We start from the raw sequence: 18320 nt of genomic DNA, 5'->3' as shown, positions 1-18320 counted from the left end.
GATATCCTTTGCTTTACGGCTAGAGGTAAGACTTAGGGTAATGGGGTGTCACATTTATGGTATCAGAACGGTTCGTCCTTGTGAGCCTTAAGGATGGACCGATTGTGCTTTATTATACTCTGGGTTGTTTAATTTTTCTTTCATACTATTTAGGATATCTGTTTGATATGCATAACATGCTTGTTTGTGAGTATTTTTGGAATAATTGAAGCACTGAGCTTGAGATATTGTGACTGATCATCTTGATATCAATTGTTTGGTGCAGAAAGAAAACCCAAATGGCAATTCGTGGATGAGGTCAATCACGTTCACGGAGAGATAGTGAAGATGACTAACCTAGTCAATGCGTTACAAGCTCAACATGTTCCAGAAAATCAGTTCGTAGAGTTTGCGGCGTATCAGTTGATGGGTGAGGCTCAGCATTGGTGGCAGGGGAAGTGCCGACTGATGCAGCTACATAATGAGGATAAATGCTTTTGCGGTTTTTAATTAAGATTTTCAATTTCTAACCGGTATGACTTTGAATCATGTCAAAAAAGTTTTAAAGCCGAGAATGATTTTGAAATTGATTTAGAACTTTTCGTTTAAATAATTTGGTTTTAAAATTGGGTCGGAATTCTTGGTTTGAATGATATGGTTTAAATGAAAACTGAGTTCTATGATTTTGTTAATTTGTGAATTTGGTTTAAAATTTAACTCATCGAAAAGGATTCAAATTGAAAAGTTATGATTAAGGATTTTAATGAATTTAAGGAAGAAGTGGGGGGTTAGGTTTTCTAAACGTCCATCTCCTCTTCTTCAGCGTATCCCCATGGGTGAGTAGAATGAAAGCTCATTTTTGGTGTTTTTATAGGATGGACCTTGGGCTCGGTTCGGGTTCGGTTCAATCGGTTCAGTTTGTTAGTCCAGTTTTGAGTAGGGGTGGCAAAAACTGGTCGAACCCGTCGGGTCAAACCGCTAAAAGTGCCAAAAACGGCGGGTCGGGACGAGATTTTGAACCCGCCGAATTTTAAAAACCCGCCAAAACCGCACTGCCAAAACCGCGGGCCAAGACGGGGCGGGGCGGGCTGGCCCGGCGGGCTATCATATTATTTTTTAAGGGTATTTTTGTAAAATTATAAATAATATATAAACCAAAAAAATTAAGTTTTCATTCCTGCTTCCCAATTCCCACTTCCCACAAACAGCTGGCCCTATGCCCCTAACCCTGCATCCCTTCCCTGACCCTGAGACGGTGAGACCCTCAGACGGACCTTGACCTAGTGACCCTCGGCTTCATCCTTCAACAGCTCACCTCCCTCGCCTGTCCTCACTCCTCGCTGTGTTCAGGTGTTCCCTGAGCTCCCTACGCAGCATCACACCATCGCAATTTTTGGCGGCACGCTCCAGTTCCACTTCTCTGTTCTCTCTGAGCTGCCTCTCGTCACCGGTCAGTCACGTCGCCGGTCGCTGTTTCATCTCGTCACTCATCACCAAATTGAAGTCCCGGCGACGCTGTCTCGTGTTGCCTTTACGCTATCTCGGTGGTTCTGTATTCCGGCGGATCCCGGCAGCGCTCCTCTCTCCTCCTCTGCCTCTCGACGGCTGTAATTCAATAAGTGAAGATTTTTATTTTTTATTTTTTTTAAGTAAGGAACTGAGGACAGCATCTTTCATGCTGTTGAAAATTTTGCTGTGGATTTGTTTATGAAATTTGTTTTACTGGTGTTTGTTTTTGAAATTTGTTTATGAAATTTGTTGTTGAATTTTGAGAGTTGGCAAGTAACCCTCTCAGATATCATCATATCAGCATTGTAGTGTGAATAATACACGCTGTTCATCTTGTTTCTTGCCTATCTTTGTGTGGCTTCTATTAGTATCATTTTAACCCAAACAAATAACAAATTGATGGTTTGCTTTTGACCCACCCATTTTGATAAAATCCAACACATCCAATTCCTACAATTGATGGTTTGTTTTACTGGTTAGTGACTCAGTGGGGTGTGTGCTAGTTGATATGCATTTTTTTATTTCGAATGGGTACTAGGAAAGGATATCAATTAACTATGTAACTTTAGTTTTAACTTTTAATTCGTTACTTTTTGTGATGCTTGGTGTATGTGTTCTGACTTCTGATACAACATTATTGAAGATTATTGATGGTTCAGTTCTGAATTTTGATGCTTAGCTTCTTTCATGCTTTTGAAATTTTACTGTTTTAATATTTTCTTATTGATTTATTGCTGATTTAGATATTGTTATGTATTTGTGTTATTTAGGTTGAGTTGCTGGTTCTACAATGGATAATTCTGTCTCTATGAAAGTTTATGGTGGGAATGTAACACAAAATTATGAAGATATGAAAAATCTGAAACGGCAGATGATATTAAAAAGAAAAAGAGGAAGGCAACAACATCTAAAAAAAAATTTGGTTAAAAAATATTTAGAAAAAAGAGGCAGGCCGACCCGCCAATCCGCCCTTTGGCGGGGCGGGGTAGCAAGTTGAACCCATATTAGTTTGGTTGGGCGGGCCGGCCCGCCCCATATTTGAGCGGGCTTTAGCGGGGCGGGGCGGGGCAGGCCAACCCGCTTTGTCACCCCTAATTTTGAGTCAAAATCTTTAAAATTAGTGTTAAAATTCTTATTTTAATTATTTCTACCCTTCTAACTTATTAAATTTAAATTCCTAATTTCTTTAAATAATAATTAATTTATTGGTTAATTATTTACTAATTATCCAGGATTTACATCTTGGTTCGGTTGAACAAAAAAAATATAGCGGTTCAATGTATTTTGGTTCATGGTTAACTAGTCCTAATGATATATCTATACTTTTCTTTATTTAATTCATTATATGATTAATTGAAGAGGTGATTATTAACTTGTGACAATAATTATTCCGTAGAATAATTAATTATAACGAAAAATTATTTTAAGGTACTAAACCTCGCCGTCAAAAAATTAAAACAAAGAAAAATCTTAACTTGGCAAGCGAAGTTAAATTGTAATTCTTCTGTCTTAATATTTATCTAACACACATACATACAGAAATTATGATAAAAAGGTATTTGGAATTCACTCGGAATATACGGAATAGAAATTTTGGTTCTTACAGCCTATGGGGTACCTTTAATGGGTTGGCAGCCTCCCCTTTTCACCACTTGGTCCCTCTAATAAGTTACCTCATTTTCGCTCTGTCTTAGCCTCTAGATCCGTCATTCTGTATTTTACACCTGTCATACTATTTTAGCCTTCACCCCCAAGACTCCCTTGTTAGCCAAGTGCTTAAGTTTCTGCCCCTCACACTTGGTAGCACATGCTAGATGAGATGTTCTAACATGAAACACGATCCCTTTATTTTCCTTCAGGACTTTAGGAAGGTTAAACATTGGAATTGAGGTACTACTGACTTTCTCTAATCTGCTCTGTTCCACATTTCTATCCTTGCATATAAGGTTAAAAAAACTTTTAAGAAAACTCATTGGTGTAGGTCGCTTGTCAATTTGCTTAAAAGTACTTCCACTCCTATATATGTTTAGATTCAGATTCTCCTTTGCTTTCTCCAACCTCCTTTCCACCTCCTGATCTAAACTGCCACTGCCTTCTCTAGGAACTTATCGCAATTTTGGTTTTTCATATTCCAAATATCCACAAAACAGTAATACACTCCCATCTTTTCATACTTCAGATGAATCTCATAATACTTCTTATTGATGGATTGTCTCAACAGTTTTGTAACGTATACCACAACCCACACCTTCTTAATCTGCTGTCTCTAGGTCTCATCACAAATAAATCAGCATCTATAGTATCCTCCTAATTTCTCTCCAATCTTCTTTGCTGTTTCTTTTGTTTTGCAAATTTCTGGTATACTCCACATTTGAATTCTACATTGGAATCGTTGAATAGTCTCTACCTTCTATCCCTTTACTAGATTACAATGTTTAACATGGATCAGAAATTGCATGAACAATTATGGGAAGCCTCTTTTCACCCTTATCAGATCAATTTATTTGTCGAAGATAAACTAATATATATTATCCCCATTGCTTTTAATCTGTAACCCCTCAGGATGGTTCTATATTACTGCAAAAGCAACTTCTATTGTATCGCTTTTGAAGTCTCGATCTGCTATAATCCTCCCTATCAGACTTTTAAAGCAATCATCCATCCCTGCCTTCACGTCTACATCCTACAGAAACACTACTTTCTCCGTCAATTTGATCTAAGTTTTCATCTCTCTGTCGTAGGGACACGGACATGGTGAGAAGAAAACTGCAGGGCTTTCTGATTAAATCTCTATTCATCGCTCTCTAGTATGCATTAATCACACTTTCATACACACAAATTCTAGTTCTCACATAAAATTCTAACAGGGCATAATACAAACCCTAACCGGGCATAAATTAGGATTCAAATTTGGACTAATCATTTAATAAATTAGTTATTAATTGATTGGTGAGAAAAAAAACTACAAGTATATTTTTCTTTTTATCATCATTCCTATATTATATTATATATTTTTTGTTGTTTTGGTGACAAATATCGCTTAGATTTTAGTGAATTACAACTACAATATTTTGGGTTTATGGTCACGATTTTTTTGTCACGGTAAAAAATTGTGACCATAGAGTCTATGGTTACTATTTTTTACTGTGACAAAAATAAGTTATGGTCATGGTTTTTTAAAAAAGGGTAGCCTAAAAAGAGTCTATAGTTATGATTTTGGGGGTGACTTAAATGTGTCTATGGTCACGGTTTTGGTGGGTGACCTAAAAGGGTCTATGATCACGATTTTTTCAAATGGTGACCTAAAAAATTCCATGGTCATGGTTTTGGGGGTGACCTAAAGGGGTCTATGGTCACAGTTTTGGGAGTGACCTAAAAGGGTCTATGGTTACGATGTTTCACCGTGACCATAAGGTATCTATAGTCACAGTTTTGAGAGGTGATCTAAAAAGGTCTATAGTCACAGTTTTATGAAAAGGTGACCTAAAAGATCTGTGGTTACGGTTTTGAAAAGTGACCTAAAGGTATCTATGGTCACAATTTTGGGGGTGATCAAAAAGATCTCTGGTCACAATTTTGAGGGGTGGCTTAAGGTGGTCCATGTCACGGTTTTTTATTTTTATTTTTTTTAAAACCGCTCCCCCCAAACGGCGTCGTTGCCTCCCCCCCAAAATTCCCCATTCCATCGTCGTTCGTCACTTAGGAAAAAAGAAACCCTCCCTCATCATTTTAAAACCCTCTCTCCCAGTGACCCCATCTTCTCTCCTAGCTACGCACCCTCCTCCCCTCACGCACGGCGCCACCCATTCTTTCTAAGCCCTCTCTCAGTCTCTCACCAACAACCACTCACCAACTTCAGAGTCTCCTTGGCCCGTGACAAAGCTCTTTGTTCAACTGACGACGGTGGTGACTGACAATGCTGCCCTACTTCTCGATGATGACTCCTCGTTCGACTGACGACGGTGACGACTCCTTGTTAGTATTATTGGAAGAGAAGAACAATCAATTGTGATTTTGTTCTCCACTTCACTCCTCCAAGTCTCTAATGGTCATTGATGCCTTGTCTCGATTGAATCCTAAACAGAGAAGGTTCACCAACGCTTATTCCATGGTAACTTTCTCATCCTCCTAATGATTCTTTTTTTTTTCTTTCTTGCTTCATGATTTTTCATTTCTTAGTTTCACTGATTTCAAGAATTTTTTTCTTTTTCTTTCTTTTTTAAGCTTAATTTATATTTTTTCTTGATTTTCTTATCTAATTGATTTATGTTACGATAAGACTTTGCTTTGTTTTTTACCCATCTTTGTTTAGAATTCTTTTCATTTAGTCCTCAAAATAATGGTAATGAACTAAAAACCCTAAATTGTTAACCATAGAGTGCAAAATTTGTGAAAGAAATATGAATGGGTAATGATAATAAGGTTGATGGTAACGTGTATCTAACTAACTCTATCTATGTATTTTTACATTGCAACGAAATGTAGGTAATTTTTTTTATCAAAATCGTGAAAATAGATCCAAGCAAAAATAGAATCATCGAATGGGTCTAGTTAGCTTTGAATTAGTACGTGCTGAATTGGTATTATATTTTTGCTTCGCATTTAAGTATCTTTGCATGTTTTATATTATCAGTGTTGACTTAGTCACATGTTAGTAGTTTCTTTGTAGCGTGCAAAAAAGGAGGACAATGAAGATCCATCACAATCTGAGATGTTTGTTGTAACTCGTACGAACAAGAAAGGAGAGACTGATTCGAAAACATAAGAGACGATTGTGAGTTGTTTTAGTTTCTTAAAAATGTACACTAAAAAGAAATGTATTAACTATTTTTTTTTATTTTAAGCATTTGGGCGCATCGAGTTATTTTGATATTCTTTGTGTGTAATAGGATCTTCTTCAAAATTTGAAGTAAGCAGGATACAGTGATGATGAAGCAGTTCAAACAGTTTTTGAAAAGGAGAAACATAGTAGAGTTCGTTTGTATGGTCGATCAGTCACAAAATCTCTTCTTAAAAAGGATAAGCAAATCCGACAAATGCAACAACAACATACTGGAATAGTTTTAACTATGGAGAAAAATCAAAATAGCTTAACTTGTAAGTTGGATGGTTTAACAAACTTGATTAAAACATTATTGCAACAAGTCAATACCAGTATGAGTGCAAAACAAGTGCAAGTAATGATAGAAGCTATCCAACAATCTCTGTCTGACACCAGTAGTACACCAAATGATGCGTGGCGAAGTATTCCTCCTTCATTTGGATCGAATCATGTGCCGAAAGATTTGAAGTAAGTACTATTTAAATTAGTAGTTAAATTAATAGTAGCTGATTGCTATTAATGTTGATTTTATTGTTGATTTATTGGCCTTATACAAATCTACTATAGAATCTAGTTTGTTAGCAGAAGGTTGCTTGTTCTTGTTGTACTTAGTATGTACTAGATTATTGTAGTAGTTAATTATGAAAGTTTGATGTTGGCATGTCTTCTTCAAATAAGAAGCTCATTAAGGATGGTATGCTTAGAGCATTGGTGCCGGATTTCAAATAGAGTAAGACACAGCTACATTAGTTGACTTCTTAAAATTTTTTCCCTTTCATTGTCATTGGACTTTTTTTTTTCACGGGTACCTTTCTAAATGTATGACTTTCTTAGGAAAATTATCATCATCATCACTATCTCTATCTCTAGCTCTTGATATCTATCTTTATCTAGCTATCCATTTGTCTCTTCTTTATTTGATTCATGTTATATATTCTTAATTAATTAATGTTGGTTAATTGCTGATACTACATTATAAGGTATCCTTATTAATTATAACACAGATAAATCACAGATTTTACATGTATTTATGTGCATGATAATTATAAGTCCATGTTATTTAAGAGGCTAAAATAAGGTATAGACACAGAAGAATAACTCTTTATATAAGCTCTGAACAAGTGAACAACTTCTATTACATGTATGTATAGGTTTTGGCTAAGGTTTTATTTTTATATGGCTCAAAACTGTAGCAAATGCTCCTTGCTGTTTAGTGTTTAAACTTTAATGTTGAATGATTTATTAAACTTCTATCACATATTCATTACTCAGCTGTACTGCGCCATCAAAAGTATTTTTGCTCTGTTCTAACATGTTTATTTCTTTTGCTAGCAGGAGGACATGATGTGAAGAAAATATTTTTCATAGAAATATGAGATGGAATAGGTCTCATATAGACTTTAGTTATCTAAATATAATATTCTGATGTGTTCTGTGTGTTTTTAAGAGAATTTATCCAGTATTACATGTAATGGATAAATTACACACTATATTGATTTGTGTTGTTTGAACTAAAAACATATCTAGCTTATAATTTAAATTTTATGATTTAGATTTCTTGACTTTCTCATTTTTAGACTAATTTTGTGATTATAATAATTTTGAGATGTGATTATGCTTTAAAAAAATAAATTTTATAAAATAGAGTAGGCTATGATTATAGATTTAAAATAGGATGACCATAGATAAGCATAGGGTCATGGTTTTAAGGTAGGGTGACCATAGAGAAGCTATGATCATGGTAAAAACTGTAACCATCACTACAAGAAAATAAGCTTTCTGCCATGCTTTTAAAACGCACCGAAAAGTGCTTAAAATCGTGCCGATAGCTTTTCGCCACGCTTTTTGAGCTATCGGCACACTTTTGAAAGGGTCACATCCGCAAGAGTTCCGGTTGCTCTATCGTCACGCTTTGTGGATCTATTGGCACATTTTTTTCATGCTTTCATCTCTTACCTCGCTTAAAAAGTGTGGCCATATCAACCTATAGCTACGCTTTAAAAGCGTACCAAAAAGTGTACATATCATCACGCTTTTGAAGTGTTCCGATTAGATTAGATTTGGGTATGCTTTGAAAGTGTACCAATAGAGCACATACAGTCACACTTCAAAAGCGTGGCTTGCCAGCTAAAATCTTTTGCCACGCTTAGAAAGCGTGACCTATTCCTTTGTCAAATTAAAAAAAAGGAAAAAATTAGAAGGTATAAAAAATTGATTTTTTATTGATTTATATGAATTATTTATATGCTATAATTATAATTAAAAAATTACAATACTTGAACAAAACTAATAATTGAATTAGAACAAAATAAGTTCAGCATTAGAACTTAGGAGATCATTAAAACTATCAAATTTGTGGCCAATTTGCAACCATCACCGTACAGATTTAATCAACTAAATCTTGATTGAGAAGTGGTGATTCAGCAATGGTTACATGCCTGAACTCTTCCTTCATAAGAAATCAAAGTGCCACCCTTCACATCAACCAATGTTTTGGGAGTCACCTGCATAACAGGCACTATAAAATATAAGTAAATTAATCAAAATCATGTAAGGTCTACAACTCAAAGGCAATTGCTGATGATAATGATCATTTTTCACCTCCATGTAGTATTCATTCTTGTTCTGGATCAAATGATTTAAGATTTCTAAATTAACCAGTCAAGGAGGTTGGATGATACTAAAAGCACTACCTTCATATAGAATTGAAAAGAAGTACAACAAAAAATGATAAAATTTAATTCAGATTGTTATCTCCAAGATTGCTAAAACATGACATCAAAATGCACAAGACAAATCACATACCAAAAACAATGAAAGATGTTCAACTGAGCTCCAAAGTGTAGTTAATTTGCCATAGATTCATATCCTTCTAAATCTGAAAAGCCATCTAAATGGTAGTTTAAAGGATAGCTATGCTGTATAAGTATCTAAATCAACTTCCGATTCATCAACAAGCTATATTTATAGTAGTTTCGGACTGCCAATTCAAAAGGAGAGAAATACATGACTCGGGTGAAACTAGTTACAACAATACAGTTGAATAACAAAGGCAAAATACAAAAATGAAATCATACCACCCGCCTCTGCCAGTCTGCCCTTTGGATGGGAATGGCAAAAAGTCATCAACAACCAATCGGGGATATTGACTCTGCATAAATTTAAATTTGCAAAACCAAGTGATTACAAACCTGGTTAAAGCAAGAAACTAAGTGATATAAACCTGGCTAAAGGTATGAATCTCAATGTTTGAGCCAGAAGAGTTAAACGAAAATTTTTATATACCTTTTGAGTGTCATCATGAGTGTTGGATGAGTTCATCATGAGTATTTCTGTTGCTAGACATCTCTTTAAAGAAAAATAATTTCATTCATTTTGAGTGGCTAGATTGCTCCCAATTTTGTTCACAAAATGCTGTCCAAAGCTACATAATTATGCAACACGTAACCTTGGATTTTGAGAGATCAAAATTTGATTCATAGAGAATTCATAACACTTTCCCTGTTATACATAGAGAATGAGCAACTTAGCCCACGTAGCATGCAGAGTTAGAAGCCATAGCAGCCACCATGCTTCATTCATGCAGCAACATAGGTTTACCCTGTCAGGTCATGGTTCTTCTTCTGTAAGTTACACATTATATCTGTGCTTTATCTCTAGAGAAAAATAGAGAATTCAAAATCATGATATTGCACTATGTCATGAATAAAATGATACACAGACACATATTTTCATAAAAATTAATCAAATATTTTTATTATTGTATAATAACCACTGATGACAGGGCATCCATATAGCAAAATCAGAAAAAATAAAAAATGAAAATAAATAATCAGAACCAACAAGAAATAATCATAATCGAAAATCATAAAAACAATCAAAACAGAAACAAATCCTCAGAAAAAGAATAAGAACAAATAAGTAAAAAATCATAACAAAAAATTAAATAATTTAAAGCTTAGCAAAATGAGAAAAAAAATCAAATAATTAGAAGTTTAGACAAATAAAGAAAATAGAAAATCAAGTTAAAACCCTAAATCAGGAATTGAATCTTTATTGCCGACGCCAGCGATGCATCCGGCGCCGAGCTCGACAAAAACCCACCGATTGTTTCCTTCCAGATCTTGCCACCGATCCATGGATAAACACCAAAGACGTCGGCACTAGCAGAACGACGGTTGCCACTGACGGGTTGCCGCTAACGAGTGGCGCTGACGAGTTGCGCTGACGAGTGGTGCTGACAGTTGGCGCGATGCGTGAGAGAGAGGGAGACGGTGTCGTGGGGCATGATCGACGAGGGAGGGATGGATGTAGGTACTGCGATGGGTCGAAGGGAGGGGTTGTGACGGGTTGAGAGAGGGAGACAACGGAGTTATGGCTGTGTTAGGGTTGCAGAGATGAGAAGGGTGAGTGACGGCGAGCTAGGTTAAAAGTGATTTTCAAAACAAAGTGAGGTAGTGTATGTTGTTGTTATCACTTCTTAGTCTAGGGTTAAAAGTTAAAACTTAGAAAAAAAAGTGAAGTGTCAAAAAAATAGGTGGGAAACTAAATTTTGGAAGGAGGGAACTCTATCGATACGCTTTTGTAGAGTGCTAAAATAAACACAGGATATGGGCATGCTTTAAAAATGTGACCATTGAAAGACTAACTAGCCACGCTTTTCAAGCGTATCGATTTTCCTATATGGCTACGCTTTTCAAGCGGGGAAAAAAAAGTGTGGCCAAATCACAAATCAGTGGCCACTCTCATAAAAGCGTGCCGATTTTCCTATATGGCCACGGTTTCAAGCGTAGCAAAAAAAGCGTAGCCAAATCACAAATCAGTGGCCACCCTCATGAAAGTGTGACCATTGACCACTTTTGGCCATACTTTAAAAGCGTGGCAAGAAAAAAGTGTCCCGATAAGCCTTTTTTCCTGTAGTGCATAGATAAGGTAATGGTCACGATTTTACAAAAGGATGACTATAGAGTGACCATAGAGTAAACTATGGTCACAGTTTTAAAGTAGGGTGACCATATATAAGCTATGGATAAGGCTATGGTCACGATTTTAGAGTAGGGTGACCATATCACCCTATAGATAAGCTATGTTTGCAGTTAAAAATCGTGACCATAGATAAGACTATAGTCATGGTTTTACAAAACGGTGACCATAGAGTAAGCTATGGTCACGATTTTAAAGTAAGGTGACCATAGATATTTATGATTACGTTAAAACCATAACCATAGACTAGATTATGATCACGGTATAAAATAGGGGTGACCATAGAGTAAGTTATGGTCACAGTTTTACAAAAGGGTTACCATAAATAAGCTATGGTCATATTAAAACTATAACTATAAATTAAGCTATAATCACAGTTTTATAAAAAGGTGACTATAGAATAAGTTATGGTCATAGTTTTTACGTATGATTATAGAGTAACTTATGGTCATCATGCAAAAAATATGGTTTAAAGTGGCAGAATTTGAACACAGCAACCGTGACTATAGAAACTATGACCATAAATCTACGGCCACGTCAAAATAGATCATTGTGAAAAAATTGTGATCATAGACTTATATGATCATTTTTTTTACTAGTTGTAGTCACAGTTCTTTATCGTAATAATAGAGTTTTTTTTTAAGTGTACTTTGTCGATGGAGTTACTATATAAAATATGAGTTGTTATTATTGAACCAAACTTTCGTACTAAGACTATGTTATTGTAGTTTTTTTTTTTTTTTTTCAAATAAGTGTTATTATGCTTTTACTTGATGATATTTGACAATAGTTATCTGAATTTTATAAATATACAGATTTTATGAGTTAAAGTAAATACTTTTTTATACTGTGATTTTTACTATTAGTTAGTATAAGTATATAACTTTTTAAAATACGAGTGTGGTAATAGAAAATTTATATCACATGTGTTAAGTAAGTATTTTAGTAACTTTAAGACAAAGTTAATTAAATAAAATGTGACATTAATAATCATAAAAAATATAAGATAACATTTTTCTAAAACTTAACCTAAATTCAAAAACTAAATCAAACAATTTAAATTTAAAATAATAACAAAACCAATACATTCTATGAAAAGAATATCTTGATCATAAAACCCAATAAGGTTACAATTTCATGAGTGGTGAACGATCTTGCCTCTACGCTTCGCTATTTCCTATATATTACCGGATCAGTATTATAAACGTGGTAAATACACTTAATAAGGTCAAAGAAAGTGATCATAAATAATTGATTACTTTATAATAATTAATTAATACAATTATTGCATGTGCGCAAATTATATACTGCAAAGTGACGCAGTATGGCCAACGATGTATAATTTAATGACATTTTTTTTTCATCTTCACTTAAAAATTTTAAATTTGAAAAAACATTTTAACTTGGAAAAAAAAAAGGTGACGCAGTATGAACGCGCCAGATCCGTAAGCACGTTTCGTCATCGGTATCAGCTCATCACTTTTCACTTTATAGCGAGAGTAATGAGTCCTGATTAAGGATTAATTATGAACAAACTAGAACCGAAGAAAGCACCATTTTTATATATCGGCGTTCATTGTTCCCTTGCCCGTTCAATGAATACCCCCACAAACGCAATAGTGGGAGTATTATTATGTATAATTAATAATTAATAAAGGAAGATAAGGCTCACGTGCAAATTAGAGACAGCTAGTGTGAAGTTTCTTCTTTCCGATTACTTTGAGCCCTTGCATTGACACAAGTTAAAAAGAAGCAACTACGTACGTACTGAGCATCTATAATTGGGTCAAACTTTTCTTAAGTTGCCAAATTTGATAAAATAATCAAATAAAAAATTAATCACTCTTAAAATAAAATAATAACTTTATATATAATAAAAATTATAAATTTAAATAGTAATTAATTTATTATTTTATTAATTTTTTTCATTCTCATTTTATTTAATTTTTTTTACTTCTCTCGCTAAACTTTTGTAGAGTGAGGATAGATGAATTATTTTAAATTATCTTTTTTGAACTTCTAATTTTTTTCCTATTTTTTAATTTAGTTAATTATGAAATTATCTAATTTTTATATTGTTTTTCTTAGAAATCATAAATTTAGGGATTGATTTATGTTTCTAATCAATGAATACAGATTTATAAGTTAGAATAAACTAAAAAAATAGTTACCATAAATTAGAGCATATATAGCCTACCAAACAATTACTTGCTTAGCTTGTGTGCCCTAAGAAATTCTCATTCTTCATCGTTAGTAGAGCATCTTTAATGAAAAATTTTTAAAGTATGATTTTTGATATTTTTAAAAAATAAATTAATTTAAAATTAAAATCTACATTAAAATTAATTAATAATTAAAATAAAATCAGTATCACTTTAGAGATATGGTATTATTTTAATAAAAAATTAATAAAAGTTTGTTATTTATATAATTATAGAGGAGTGCTACACATACAAGTCTTTTTGACTTACAAGTCTTACAAGTTGCTAGGCCTTTTAATGCGTTATTCAACCGTTTCCTGTTTTCAAAGCGGTACACTCAAAACGGTTCTTCTTCTTCTTCCTCTTCCTCTTCCTCTTCCTCCTCTTCTTCTTCTTCTTCGTTTTTTTTCGATTTTCCTGTTTTCAAAGCGCTACACTCAAAACGGTTCTTCTTCCTCTTCCTCTTCCTCTTCCTCTTCCTCTTCCTCTTCGTTTTTTTTCGATTTTCATGGTTTCTGAAATTAAGCTTTGAAATCGGTTTAAAGAAGAAGAAGCAGCAGAAGATGAGGAGAAAGAGAAAGAATTCTGAATTATGCAACGAATTTTGGGTGTATTTCTTAAATCTTTTGGGTGTATTTTCGTAATCCTTTTGAAGATAATGGAACTTCATAAATACACCCAAATGATTACAGAAATACACCCAAATGATTACAGAAATACACCCAAAACGATTATAGGAATACACTCAAAGGATTACAGAAATACACCCAAAAGATTACAAAACTACACCCAAAGAATTTAAGAAATACACCAAAAATTCGTTGAAGTACATCTTATGCATAATTCAGAACTCTTTCTCTTTCTCCTCCTCATCTTCTGCTGCTTCTTCTTCTTCAAAAACGATTTCACCATGAAAAATCGAAAAAAACGAGAAAACAGAGAGAAAAGAACGTAAATGAAGAAGAAGAAGAAGAGGAAGACGAGGAAGAAGAACGTGCAGAAACGAAAGAGAAGAAGAAGAAGAGTAAGAGGAAGAAGAACGTGCAGCAAGAAGAAGAAGAAGAAGAAGGAGAAAGAGAAGGCAAAAAATGAAAGAAAAGAAGAAGGAGAAGACGAAGAGGAAGAAGAATGGTTCGAAGCGCGTTTTGAGTTAATTTTAATTGAACTTGTAAGGTTTACAAGCTTTAATCGCTTGTATGCGAAGAATAACTCATAATTATATTGACAAAATAATTAAAAATAGCATAAAATTATAATTGAATTAAGACTAAGCGCTTGTTTAATCTGGGTGAATTTAAAAAAAAAATTTAAGTTATTTTTTTTAAAATATCTTATGAAAAAGTAAAAATAATTCTATATTTGGGTATCTCATGTAAAAAGATCTTTTTATTTATCAATTATATTTGAGTCTAACAATATAAAAGTACTTTTTTGTTTATTTAATACACAAAAAATATCTTTTTTAAGGAAAAAAATCTTTTAAAAAAAGATGTAAATTATAGTTTCTCAAAAAAAATATTTTTTATTTTTCTAGTACTTTTACTTTTACTCCTAAAAATTTGTCAAACATGCTAAAAATAAAAAAATATTTTTTTATCAAAATAATAGCACCCAAACAAACTCTAAGTAACAGAAAAACAAATTTTATTTTAAATTTTAAATCACTATTTATATCAAATGGTCCCACAAAATATTTGTGTATCATTTTTGTAGAAGCCAAAATAAAATTAAAATTAAAACTAGCATTAAAGTCATTAATTTAATTAATCTAATTAGGAGGGCCATTATATTTGAGTAATCAAGCTATGACTATAGTCAAGAATAATTTAACCATAGTCACATTATATTGAAAAAAGTACGGGTAAACATTTATTAGAGAGTTTAAGACATTTATTGAAGTGAAATCTTAGCCTCTATTTTTTATCCATTATTTTTCAGCTTACAATTTCCTATTTTTTGGTATTCTGTGTTAGTTCTCAATTAACCATTTAATTTGAATAAATGAGATAGTAATAGATTCAATCAAATTGGTACTTGATTGAATTATTCCTTAAGAGAACGATCACACTACTTTATTCACTTTCTTAATGAAAAAACATAAGGATTGATTTTATAAAAAGATAAAAGGGGACCTAACATAAATTTCGAGAAAACTTTTACATACATTGCGGTCAAATTTGTTAGTAACGTTGATTTTTGACTAATTAAAAGTTTCTTTGGTAAAATATACTTTTTATCAATTAATTTCATTCAATTTTGTTGTTAATATTTTTATTCATTTAATTTTGTCCCAAAACGTTTTGTATTAAAATTATTTTCGAAAATTTTTTTATTTTATCTCTAAAGTTTTATATAGAATTAACATTTAGAGATAATTTTGACAAAAATAAAAAATATTAAAAATAAAATTAAATGTTAGAGATATTTTTTAAAACTATCACAAATGTTAAGAACAATACAAAAAGCATATTTTACGTTTTTCTTTTTTTGGTAATTAAGGAGTTTTTAGAAGTCGATAATTTTATTACTTTGTTACCATTAAAAGAGATTTAGTTTTGATATATTGATAATGTAAAAGTATTTTACACAAAATATTTAATTTTGTATTATGACATTAATAAAATTTTTTAATTTATTATTTAAAAATTTATTTAAACGCATAACTTTAATGGATGACCTATTAAACTTTTTAAATTATGAATATACTAAAATTAAACTCTTAAATCAAAAGTTAAAACTATGTAAATAGAAAATTTGAACCAGAACAATAAATATTTGAAGTTTTCATGTATTTTTATTATCTTCAAATTAATTAATAGTAGTAGCTTAGCAAATCCATATTCTTGGTAAACATCTTTTGGAAAATAATAATGAAAATACTATATAAACCTCATTTAGGTGTTTATATGTTTGGTACCCATCCACAATTTTACTTACACATATTTATCTAGAGGAGAAAATTAAATTGAATGATGTGTAAAAGCATATATGCTAGTTTAATAGAACTATATATGTTAATTTATAGCCATAGAAAGAGAACGGAAGACAGACAACTAAGAGGGTTCCATGATGCTGCTAAGCGTCTTATGATTCAAGATCTTGTTTTGACATTTATTAGTAAATTATTATATATAATAAAGACAATTGTCATATTATTATAATAACAATTATGAACAAGGGAGTAGGGACCTTAAGTTTTACTAATAAACACTTATTATGTTCATATTTTATAGGCTAGATTACATGGGAGATGCCAGCATTGACAAGTTATTAAAGTACTCAATGAAGAAAAAAATATATAATTAAGAGCTTATGGATTATCCATTTATGATCTTGAATTCTTGATTAACGAGTAACGACTTATTCTGAACATGTGACTCATAGGAATATATTCACCTTCATATTAATATTCTCAACAAGATATATGTATATATTTTTTTTGAAAAGCACAGTGTTGAAAGGGACAAAAGGAGCTTATATTATATTATAGTATAGGCTAGGAAACCATAATATATAGCAGATATTAGAAGTCTACAAGCCGAAGTCTCATGGACTCTTCATACGCGTCTTAAACCACCCGTGTTTTGAAATCAAAATTGACTCTTCAGACATTATTAATTAATCAGTTTCTTAAATAAATTTCTAGTTAATGAAGGTACATGGCGATGCAACATTATAAACATGTGGTCAAATATGAGTATGTTTATGCTAAACTGAAGCTTATTATTATATAATATAAGATGGAAAGAAAAAGAATTAGATTGTTTTGTGCATCTTAAAGCCATTACAGACCTATTTTGATTAATTATATAACAAAGAACATTTAGCAGCGAAGACCATTCTTTAATCTATATTTTTATTTAATTTAGGTGGCAAATATTGAGAAAATGGTGTTTTTCTTTTGTTTTATATTTATGACTTTGCTTTGTGCTGCTATCAATCAACTTCCCAAATTAAGGATTTTAATGTATAGATATTTTTAATTTTTATATGAAAAAATATGAACAGATAATGAAAATACTAAATAATGTGAACGATGAATATATCGGATGTTCAATTTTTTAGGTGTGCGAAGGATTATCATAATATTAAGATTAAAATAAATAATTTAAAATGTAGTATATTTTTATTTTATTGGGCCAATTTTATAATTCTTTATTTACATAAATTGTTCTAATCCCGATCTTAATCCCATCTAATTCCAAGTAGTAAATGTTCGGTCTTAATTATGTGTCATAGAATAAGAAATTATTAGAAACGTTATAAAAATAAAATTTCACAAGGATATAAAATCACTAAATTTTACAATATTCTTTAATCTATATTTTGTAAATAAAAGTGATTTTAAAATTTAAGTATAAGATAACAAAGAAAAAAATATATGTAAAATAAAATATTATGTACATATTAAAATTCAATACTAAATTAGTTACTATATATTTATATATAAATATATATTATTTAATTTATTATTTTTAATGTATATTTTATATTTTAATATTTATTTTATATGAATAAATACATTGATATTTTTTTATATACACGTAATATAATTATATGTAAAATTCATCAGATTTAAATTTTTGGAATAACTAATTTAATAATAATAATTATCGTAAATATTTTCGTGAATAAAATTCTATGGACCATATAAAATGTTTAATTTAATTTGCAGAGATAATTTTTCACTGATTAGATCATATATCCACATATATAATTGTAAACTTTAATTGAACTTTTTTTTTTGGCACACATGAATAAAGCTGATAATAGAGCAAAACTTTTCTAAATAGTAGATCAATAATTACAACCTCAGCTTTCTTTTT

At 31.8% G+C, this 18320-nt stretch overlaps 2 long non-coding RNA genes across 5 annotated transcripts; one reads left to right on the top strand and one right to left on the bottom strand.

The window, feature by feature from the left end:
- Positions 1-5137: 5137 nt before the first annotated feature.
- Positions 5138-7875, top strand: LOC112789725 (uncharacterized). 2 transcript variants are annotated; one of them, XR_003196374.3, is made up of 4 exons: positions 5138-5599; positions 6147-6262; positions 6378-6778; positions 7643-7875. It is a non-coding gene; the product is annotated as an uncharacterized lncRNA (long non-coding RNA). The 2 variants fall into 2 exon arrangements; XR_003816401.2 differs by having other exon boundaries at positions 5147-5599; positions 6158-6262.
- Positions 7876-8516: 641 nt separating this feature from the next.
- On the bottom strand, positions 8517-10834 carry LOC112789724 (uncharacterized). 3 transcript variants are annotated; one of them, XR_011879578.1, is made up of 6 exons: positions 10415-10834; positions 9596-9966; positions 9388-9461; positions 9116-9290; positions 8912-9003; positions 8517-8814 (listed from the first exon to the last, which is right to left on the bottom strand). It is a non-coding gene; the product is annotated as an uncharacterized lncRNA (long non-coding RNA). The 3 variants fall into 3 exon arrangements; XR_003196370.3 differs by lacking the exon at positions 8912-9003; XR_011879579.1 differs by lacking the exon at positions 8912-9003 and having other exon boundaries at positions 9116-9188.
- Positions 10835-18320: the final 7486 nt, after the last annotated feature.

Source organism: Arachis hypogaea, chromosome 3 (assembly GCF_003086295.3).
Source record: "Arachis hypogaea cultivar Tifrunner chromosome 3, arahy.Tifrunner.gnm2.J5K5, whole genome shotgun sequence".
NCBI lineage: Eukaryota > Viridiplantae > Streptophyta > Magnoliopsida > Fabales > Fabaceae > Arachis > Arachis hypogaea.
Note: the sequence above shows the minus strand (reverse complement) of the source record. Positions and strands in the feature narration are given on the sequence as shown.